The sequence below is a fragment of the Paramisgurnus dabryanus genome, chromosome 1, assembly GCF_030506205.2.
Source record: "Paramisgurnus dabryanus chromosome 1, PD_genome_1.1, whole genome shotgun sequence".
NCBI classification, from domain to species: domain Eukaryota; kingdom Metazoa; phylum Chordata; class Actinopteri; order Cypriniformes; family Cobitidae; genus Paramisgurnus; species Paramisgurnus dabryanus.
This window is the reverse complement of record NC_133337.1, coordinates 24,612,585-24,622,952: the sequence shown is the minus strand read 5'-3', so window position 1 is coordinate 24,622,952 and position 10,368 is coordinate 24,612,585. Positions and strand designations below refer to the sequence as shown.

Here is a 10,368-nt window from a genome sequence, read left to right as displayed (position 1 = left end):
AACTAGATATGTTATAGTAATAAAAATATTTTTTTATAAAGAATGGGATAGAATGGGAAACACTAAAAATCATCAGTTTAGTATATATCGATTTATTTAACTAGTAGTTATAAACCAGTAGTTGACCGATATATGTGGCGGTATATTGTCATAGTTGGTATGTGGGCCAATATTTGGGGGGTTAGATTAGCGGCATGTGCCTATTATTTTTTTCCATGTGATTATTTCTACTCAGCAGCATTTGTGTTTTGTTCCTTAAAGGACAAGTTTGGTATTTTACACTTACACTTTTCAGATTGTTTATGATAGATAGAAAGTTTTTTACTGAAATTTGGACATATGATGCTGGCCCGAGAATTTTCGGTTCCCCCCATCCTTACAATGGCTGGATAGGTGCACTGGAATAATCCTTCCTAAAAATGCATTAAACTTTTGTTTACAAAGCCGTGAAACTCACTGAGTGGTCGGGGTGTTCACTGATATGCTCACACAAAAATCGCTTCAAAAGATGCTTTCCAACAGGTTTTATTGTAGTTTTTGTCCAACTCCATTGATTTGTATTAGATGTGCTACAGTATGAGGTACGGTATTCCGTAAAATTGAGTTTTTCCGTTGGCAAAGGTGGATTATCGCCACCAAATGGGCTGGATTGTCTATTATTCAAGCTCTTAACGGAAGAATATACGGGTGTGAGGCGTTTGGAAAAATAGGTCCACAAGTTTAGAACGAATGGTAAAATACCTGTTGGAACGCATCTTTTGCAGGAATTTTTGTGTGAGCATATCAGTGAACACTACAATGCAGCCATTGTAGAGATGGGGGTGATGCAACAAACACCTAAAAATTCTCGGGCCAGCATCATATGTCCAAATTTCAGTCAAAACCGTTCAATTTCACCCCTAAACAATCTGAAAACAGGGCTTTAAGTGTAAAATACCGAACTTGTCCTTTAAGAAAATAAACTTAGGACGTAAAAATTCAACCACTTCTCTTTTTAATCCCCATAATCCCATTGGATTCACATAATAGTTTGTTCAGAAAGATGTGTCTACACCAACTGTTTGTGATTCAACTCCACTTTCTATTATGGGAATATTTGCAAATTGTCTTTATAAATGTGTTTGTTAGCACGCTGTCGTGTTAATGTGGCTAAAACCATAAGTGCTCATCTCTGTATAAATTATAAACAAACATCTGATGGAGGACGGGGCACAGTAACTCATATGCATACACATACAAAATGTGTTTTTGATCTCACCCAAATAGGGGACTTTTTGTCATGCTATAATAAATGATCGGTGGGACTTCACAAACACATTCTGGGCTCACTAAAGACTTATATTATATCTTATAAAAGTGCTATAATAGATCCTCTTACCAACTGTAAGATTCTCTCCATCACCGCAGGGTCATTTAGATTCTGACTCGATTTCAACTCCACTCTCATGATCTGATTCTTTGTATCTGTTAAAAAAATACATCAATCATTTAACTAATGAACAGTGAAAGAGAGCAACAAAAAACAAAGTTATATGTAAATAATTAAATTTTAACGTTTACTGCCCGTTGTTACACTGTAAAAAGATTCTGTAGAAATTATAGTAGTACTGGCAGCTGGTTGCCAGTAACTTACTGTAGATTTTACATTTATGTTACTGGCAACAGTTTGTTTAAAGTTAAATGAACATTAATCATTTTTAGTCTTTATCTTCTGCAGTAAGTTACTGGCAACCAGCTGCATAATTACAGCTATATTTTTACAGTGTACTTTAAATTTCAAAAATAGTTTACACTTAGATGTTTTTTAGCAATTCTGAATTATTACTCATTCACCACAAAAGATTTTCACAAAGGTTTTACAAAATGCCTTCCAGGAAAATTTTGCCTGTGAAAATATATAAACATATAAATATATCAAATAAAAGAACAGACCCTTTCCTTTCAAAGAAACAAAACTGGAAAAAATCATCCTATCTATTTTTTTATTAAGTTATTTTTTTAAAGCTAAAATAATTGCATTTTTGTGAAGGAATTTTGATAGAGATTTAGAACAATTATCAAAACATACACAGAGTTTTAAATTAGTATATATATGTTTGTATTCAGTATTCAGTTTTTTATACATTCGGAAAGTGGATAACCGTGGTATTACAGATTATTATAAAACCTCATCAGGAACACGTTTTTTTTTTAATACACATGTTTCCTTTTAATTGACCAGATAACTCATCAATGGTGGGGAATTTTTTAAAAATTCCAAAAAGTGTTGACCAATTTTGATCATTTTACTGGTGAAACTTACGTTTTAAGCAGATAAATGGAAGGGTCTCTGGGCAGAATCGATCATCGACTCCATCAAGGGCTGTAGCGCCACAAAGTGGGTATAGGCCAGTAATGTCAGGTTGTCCAGCGCTCCAGGTTATGGGGAACGTGTAGATATTTGTTTTATCTGACCACTTCCAAAAGTCCTTAAAGAGACCAATCCATGCTTTTTCATATCCTACCATCATATTCACCAGCAGGTCATTTTCAGTTTGATTCCGAATGATGGCCATGTCTGTGTGATACTTTAGGCAGTAAGCCCAAGCATCATTCCATGACTTGATTTGAGAGATAAAGACAAATTTGTCTGCACTGTTCACTGTAATGAGATGAAAATGAGGTCATTTGTTACATGTTTACACTAGATGTCATCTTGTTTAAACACTCCTGACTCAACTCATCAGCTTTTAATAAAATGCTCCTAAAGTTGGTGTGTCAAATAATGGAAACCTTCCCCATGTGGAGGCCTCCAAACAGCAATATTAACATTAAAACATTTATTCAACATTAACTGGGGGTACAAATATGATGTTGATTCGATGCAATTAATGTTGATACAGTAACACTGATTTAACATCACATCAGTGATTGCTTGCTATATGGGTGTGAACTCTGACCTGTGAGTTGATTCGTCCAAACACAGCTTGAAGCTTTTACTTCTAAAAAGTGCTTCAAACGACCTTACTATAATTCAAAAGGGTTGTAAACCAATCAAGAGTATTATCTTCCCTTGCCTTTAAAATTCATTATGTACACAATAATAATCTTTTGTACATTTTGTTAGAATTTATAGTCAGCCTTGACACAGATTCCACTCCAACATAGCTGTTGAAACAAGCTCATTCCTCTAAAAAGCTTGATATCATAAATGTAATCTCAGTTCAAGCAATACAATAATATAACCTGAAGTGATATTTTCTTCATAGAATCCAAAGGGAGACTTTGAGAACCAACACAGGTCAAAGAGGGTCTATGATAATAAAATAAATATGTCCAAACATAATCCGATCACTTGGTTGAGCACAGTTGGGTACCGAGATAGTCTGATCATAGAAATTGATTACTAGTTTGGGCACACAGTTGGGGACAATATTTGGCATGTTTGTTTGCTGCTGCTTGTACCTGTGTAAGCAGAATGTACTGCCATATGTATAGGCGTAAGCACATATTACTAACACGCCCTTTAAATAAATGCAAATTCTGCACCATCGACTTTAAAGAACAATTGTTTTTTAGTTTTTTTTTTTTTCAAAATAGTAACACACTATGGCCCTCATTTATCAAAAGTACGTACACCAAATTTCCAGCGTACACCTGGCGTACACCCAAAACCACGGTGACTTTGAGATTTATCAATATGGACGTTGGCGTACGGCACGCTCAAATCCTACGCCAGCTCAGGAGGTGGTGTACGCACATTTTGAATTAGTGCAGAAATGCGCAAACAATTCCTAACACACAAAACGCACTGACAAACTAAAATATATGATATATTATGACCCACTGTAAAAAAACAAAAACATAGTAATTATAAACTTCAGTGTTTATTTTTATGCAACATGTACTTCAATGTTTAATTTGTGAGACTTTACCAAAGCATTTGATTTGTATGCATATGTATTCCTTCAGTTGAAAGCCTGTGCGCTTTACCTGATGTTTCAGAGCGAGCATGTGAACGGAGCGGAGCGTACCTTGAGCCGTGCGGTAATATTACCATGATAGCGCCTCTCTAAAGATCCGCTCGCTCAGCACCGCTCGTTGAACCCAGAACGCCCTTTGATAATTTGCTAGTTCGAGAATCTGTTAAAACGTCTAGCAATAAGTTATGGAATTCAAGCCTTATACATAAATGTAAAGTAAAAATCAAAGTTAAGATTGAGCAGGAAGAAAAAATTGAAAGGGACTGCGGAGAGACTGTAAAGAGTTAGCAAATATTCTTCCTGGAATCTGAAGCGGCACATTGCAAGAAAGCACAAGGATGTGCTACGAAAACATGGTAATGCAATAAAAGGTAAGCTAGTTACGTACCATTCGATGATAAATAAATACAGATGAGGTAAGGTAAAATGCTTGTGTTGAATGCACTGTAAAAAAAAAATTTTTTTTCACAGAAATATACTGTATTATTTTACTGAAATTTTCTGTTTTTTTTACATTACGTGTAAATGTCATTAAAATAAAGAAAAAAACTTTTATTAAAAACATTAACCATAAAATAAAATTAATAAACTGTAATTTCACTTAATGAGAAATCATAGTTTTTTTACAGGATTATTCTTATTTTTAATTGGCTTGAATGTTAAATTACATTGAATTCTATGTAAAAATACAAAAAAAATCACATATTTAAAATTAAGACAACTATATGTTTTTTTAATATGAAACCTTAACTTTAAGGTAAATACATGTAAAAAAACAATCGTAAAAAAACGGTAAAAAGTCTGGCAGCAAAGTTGCCAAACACTTACCTTCAAATTACAGTAAAAAACCTTAAGTTATTCTACGGAATAATTCTGTTTTTTAAAATACAGATATTTACCGTAAAATGTACTATATTTTTACAGTTCCACTGCTGAAGAATGAAAAGAAAATCCCATTAAAAAATGTCTGTAGAATGTAAAATAAATGAATAAATCTGCATATAAACTGGATATTATTGCAGAAATACCTCAAAATGATAAAATTAAATGAAGTCTTCTTTTTTACACAGTATTTTGTAAATTCATAACATTATCAATTACATCCACAAGAACTATCTGTCAAATTACAGATTTTTAGATGTAAAACACAAAAAAAGTTACATAACATTACTTAAAATACCGTATTTTAACAGCTTTAGGCTTTTATTTTATGGGATTATCAAATCTATTAATATTAAATTCCTGTTAAATTTTGTTTTTGAACTGTAGAAAAAATAAGATCACATTATAATAGCTTGCAAAGCCATATTTTTATGGTCATTACTTTATATAAACCATATTGCACAGTAATTACAAGCATTTATCCAATATATCTACATACTTTTCCCATTAATGTATAGGGTTTAATTTGAAAAAAACATACTTTTATAGTAATTAAAAGCAACTATCCAATATATCTACAGACTCTTCTCATTAATGAATGAAGTTAACTTTATAAATACATTACTTTATAGTAATTAAAAGGAACTATCAATTATATTTACAGACTTTACCTATTAATTTACAGGGTTTACTTTAAATGAACATACTTTTATAGTAATTACAAGGAATTATCAAATACACTTACGTACTTTTCCCATTAATCTATAGGTTTACGTTGAATAAATTTACTTTTATAGTCATTACACACAACTATCTAATATATCTATATACTTTTCCTATTAATTCATGAAGTTCAGTTTATATAAAATTTTTTATAGTAAATAAAAGCAAGTATCCAATATATCTACATTACTTTATCATTACTGTATAGGGTTTACTTTATATAAACATAATTTTATAGTATTTAAGAGCAACTGTCCAATATATTTATCCCATTAATTTAAGGACCCACATAGCAATTTTGGCAAAAGTAAAATAAGTTTTTCCTCGGCCCACATACAACAAATAATGACGGCCCTACAATGGCCCAGTTCTGGATTAGAGACAAGGGCCAGATAATATCCCATAACCGGCCCAGATCAGGTTCATTGGTACCGGTTCTCAGCCATAAGTCACCATATTAAAACCAGCATTTAACCAGAACTTCCAAAACTGAGCCATAACTCAGCCTGATCTTGCCCAAATTATATTAATAAATAACACAAAAAATTACTTTGAAATTATTTGCCATTTTTATTAATCAATAACACAAGTCAATAACACTACGACATCCACATTGTATGTGTTAAAACTATTCTAATATAAACTGCCAGCAATAAACAAAAATACTAGTTTGTTCAAATACATTATTGGCATGAATCTAACACCAACAACTTAAATTACAAAGCAATTTAATCCTTAGTAAACAAACAGAAGTTTAGAACAAACTAATAATAAAAAAATAAATAAAAAAAACATTGTGACAGTTACCCTGGTGTGTGAAACATAGTTTGCCCAAATGACCAGCTATACACAAATACAGAAGTTTTCATTGAAATTAACATATTAGCATGAATTAAAATTTAAATGAATTACCATGGGTAAATACAAGTTTGAACCAAACTGAACTTAAAAGTTAGTTAAGTTAATTAGAAACACTACAACTTCATGTGTATGTGAAACCAACTCTACAGTCAGCTTTACGGAAAGATACAAGTTCCAGTTAAAGTATTAGCATGAATCTAACTGAGGTAATTTCAAATCGATCGAAAAATTAAAACAATACAATTAATAAAATTGAAACAAAAACAATCCAACACTAATAATAATAATAATAAATGTGTATGAGAAAGTGTTCAAGATTGTCCTCAACAAGAAGTACTGCTTCTCAGCTCCTCTTTCCATAGACGTAAACATTACAGCAGCCCACTGTTATATTAAAGAAAATAGATGCAAATGAATATTTGTTATTAAGCCAAAGCCATATAATACAGCAATTAAAAGCATAAAGATATACTTCAAAACAGACAGATAGACCATTAGAAGTTGCTTTGGCCGAAAGTGTTAAATGTCTAAATAAAATGAAACATAGCTTAGACCTTAAAGACGTACTTTTCATTAAGGTACTCAAAAGCAAATGAGATCTGAGCATGTACTTAAAGGACAAGTTCGGTATTTTACACTTAAAGCCCTGTTTTCGGATTGTTTATGATGAAATAGAACGGTTTTGACTGAAATTTCGAGATATGTGGCTGCCCCGAGAATTTTCAGGTGTTTCTTGTATCACCTCCCACCTCTATAATGGGTCTAATAGGTGCACTGGAACAATCCTTTCTTAAATGCATTAAACTTTCGTTTACAAAGACGTGAAACTCACCGAGTGGTCAGGGGTGTTCATTGATATGCTCACACAAAAATCGCTGCAAAAGATGCTTTCTGACACAGTCAGCAGTATCATTCAACCAACCCGTGCAAGTTATTTGAACAAACCCTAATAAACATATTAAACTACTCCATATGTATTGAGTATTGTTTTTGTTTATGAAAATATTATAACATTGCTTCTTACGCAGGTGGAGACATGAGCTTATGAAAGTATTTGCTTTTTTATTTAAAACATAACAAAAATAAGCTCAAACACATTAAGAACTATTATAAACATTAACTAAGCGGATTATGTCATGTATGTACTGTAATCACATTTTTGTAATAATATATAGTAGCAGAATAAATAAATCAGCTAACGTTAAATCAGCATATTTTTTTATCAGCATTTTAAGTGTTTTTAAACAATTCTTGTATTTATTGTTTACTGGTAGTTTCTATGAAAGGTTTTACTGGATGGGGTTAAAACAAATGTTTTGTAGAGATTTACTGCATTTGTGTTAGCTATTATAGCAACCCCTGATTGCACAAAACGGCACACTTGTGTCCTTCGTAATAGGCTAACGTTAGCTATAGTGGCTCACCGGAAGTCATAAACCGGAAAGCTCAAAGATGGCGGCGCCCGCATTTACGTCAAGAAACAGGTGGATATAAACAAAAAGATGACAACATGAGCCTCAACATTTAATTTACCTTGATGTTTTACGTGTCTACTGGAATATACACCCCATCATCCTTTTTGTCCTACTCCAGAGTCTTCCAAGTCTTGATGAACACAGACCTGACACACTTTCACCAAAAAAGAAAATTTAAACGTTACAGAAATACATTTTCAAATATTATTTTTTTTTATAAATGTTCTAACAACGGGAAGACCAGATAACCAATTTAATTAACTTCATTAATAATATGATTACAGTAATTCTTATGCCTAACAACAGCTAATAATGGCCGTCAAACTGCAATAGCCTATAACACATACTACATGATCACGTAAACGTTTGCATCCCTTTATTCGTTTGTTAGACATTTAAACTAAAACATTTTATGATTGAAAAAGTTTAAATACTCAAGTTCAGGTACTTACTAGTAATCTTGTTCTTTCTTCTTCTTTAACTTTTATTGGCGGTTGGCAACTAGTATCTTTCACCCGCTTTGAAATCTGTGTCCGTTATGATGGCCGGCTGCAGGCAGCGTTGCTCCTGTAACGGTTACCCCGCCTATTGGTTTATTTGATTGGCCACCGCTCGGCTTGCGTCAACAGGAAAGCAGAGGAAAGCTCGTCATCTGTTATGTGATTGGCCAGTGGCACTCGCCTTTTTTTGATTTGATTGGCCATCTCAATCATTTTTGATAAGGTGTTCTACATAATGCTGCGTTGCAAGAACGTACAAACGGATGACGTTAAAATAACGCGAGAGGGATTTGAGATCATAATCCTGCGCATGATTTTTCGAGTCGTTCTCGCAGTACTTTGATGTCATCCGCTTGTAGGTTCTTGATGCACTGCATAATAAACTACGCATCCTAATGTAACGCGATCGTTTTTAACACTTCGGCAGGCAAAAAGCACAGTGAAACATATATCGTTTATTTATACAGTATCTAACTTTTTTTATTAACAAAAGCACCAACATACAAAATTCTCGTTGGGGAACAAGATATACATGCGTAAATACAATATACAGTAGGCTATCTGACATTTGATCGTAAACAATGATAGCTTTACAGTCGTTGAAGTTAGAAATTTTGAGCAGGAATAAACCCCCTGCTACAATGAAAAGCGCGCAAAAGCAAATTTAAATAGAAACAATCCATGGTACAGCTCAAGAAACGTTATCAATACTTTAAAATTCAGAAAGAAAAACATCTGGAAGTTCAGGATCACTTGAACAAAATTATCTTGACATGATCTGAAACCATGTTTATGTAACTGAAATGTAAACAAACATAATTGTCCAAATACATTAGCTTCTTTTATTACAAAACTATTTAAAAAGGGTTAAATTACATTAAGATTTAGAAAGCCTAAAAATACTTAAATTCTTATAATTATTTATTGTAAATCACAGTTTTCAAATGTGGCTTACAATCACTAAACTGATCTGGGCCACATACTTCCCACCCACAATTGGCCCAAATGTTACCTGCCATCATGGATCTAGTGCCATCATTGCCCATACTTGGCTGACGTGTTGCATGCCATTGCCATTATACATTGCTGCTGAAATGGCGGGCGGTGGCTAGCTGTGGACACTTCCGTTTTCGACCACAGCAATAAAAAAAGTACAATGCAGCCAGTTCACATCATACATACGCCCACTCCCCTAACATATAGCCTAAATACAGAATGAAAATACCAGTACACAGAGGGTATTTAGAACAGAGACAGACAGAGCCAGACGACCTGAATGGAGTAAAACAAGCTTGTACTATCCTAACATGTTAGAAGTCTTTGACTTCACAGTCATTAATGGCCATCTTGTGATCTTCATCCCACTTTTACGGAGTCCATGGGCCCATGAGCCCCAAAGTCTATTACAGATGCTGGCCTGAGGCTCTTTTTCCAGTACATACTTTGCAGTACATACTTTGTGTCTGTATCTTATCAACTTTGGCTTCTGATGTCAGTTAGATGGCATGCAGACAGCTGGGAATTAAAATTAGCACCTCACACCTATCAAATACAGGGCAACTGCAAAACTTCCAAGTCCCCTGCAACCAATTCAGAAATATACAATTAAGAAATGTATTATATTTCAGAAGCAAAGATAAACTTTGCTGGCCACATCAGCTTAAGATTCAACAAGTGCAGAAATAAGAGTGATAGATAAAAAATATATGCATAAAATAAAAAAATAAAAAGAGCTATGTAGGCTACCTTTCATGCAGATATGTTGTAAATAAAAATTGAACATAATAATAACTGTGTGTTATACTACAGACACAGATCTAAAAATATTGCCTCGAAAGATGAAATACTGCAGGAGGTATTGTTGCACAGCTAAATAGGCCTATACAGTTATTGTACAGGTAATAATTGCACAGCTTAAGTTTTATATAAAATTCTGAAATCAAGAATAGTCAGTGATTGTTTATG

General features: G+C 33.3%; 1 long non-coding RNA gene across 1 annotated transcript; it reads right to left on the bottom strand.

The window, feature by feature from the left end:
• Positions 1 to 5,998: 5,998 nt before the first annotated feature.
• LOC135779325 (uncharacterized) lies at positions 5,999 to 8,633 on the bottom strand. Its single transcript, XR_010544755.2, has 3 exons — positions 8,356 to 8,633; positions 7,962 to 8,057; positions 5,999 to 6,812 (listed from the first exon to the last, which is right to left on the bottom strand). It is a non-coding gene; the product is annotated as an uncharacterized lncRNA (long non-coding RNA).
• Between the last annotated feature and the right edge of the window lie 1,735 nt (positions 8,634 to 10,368).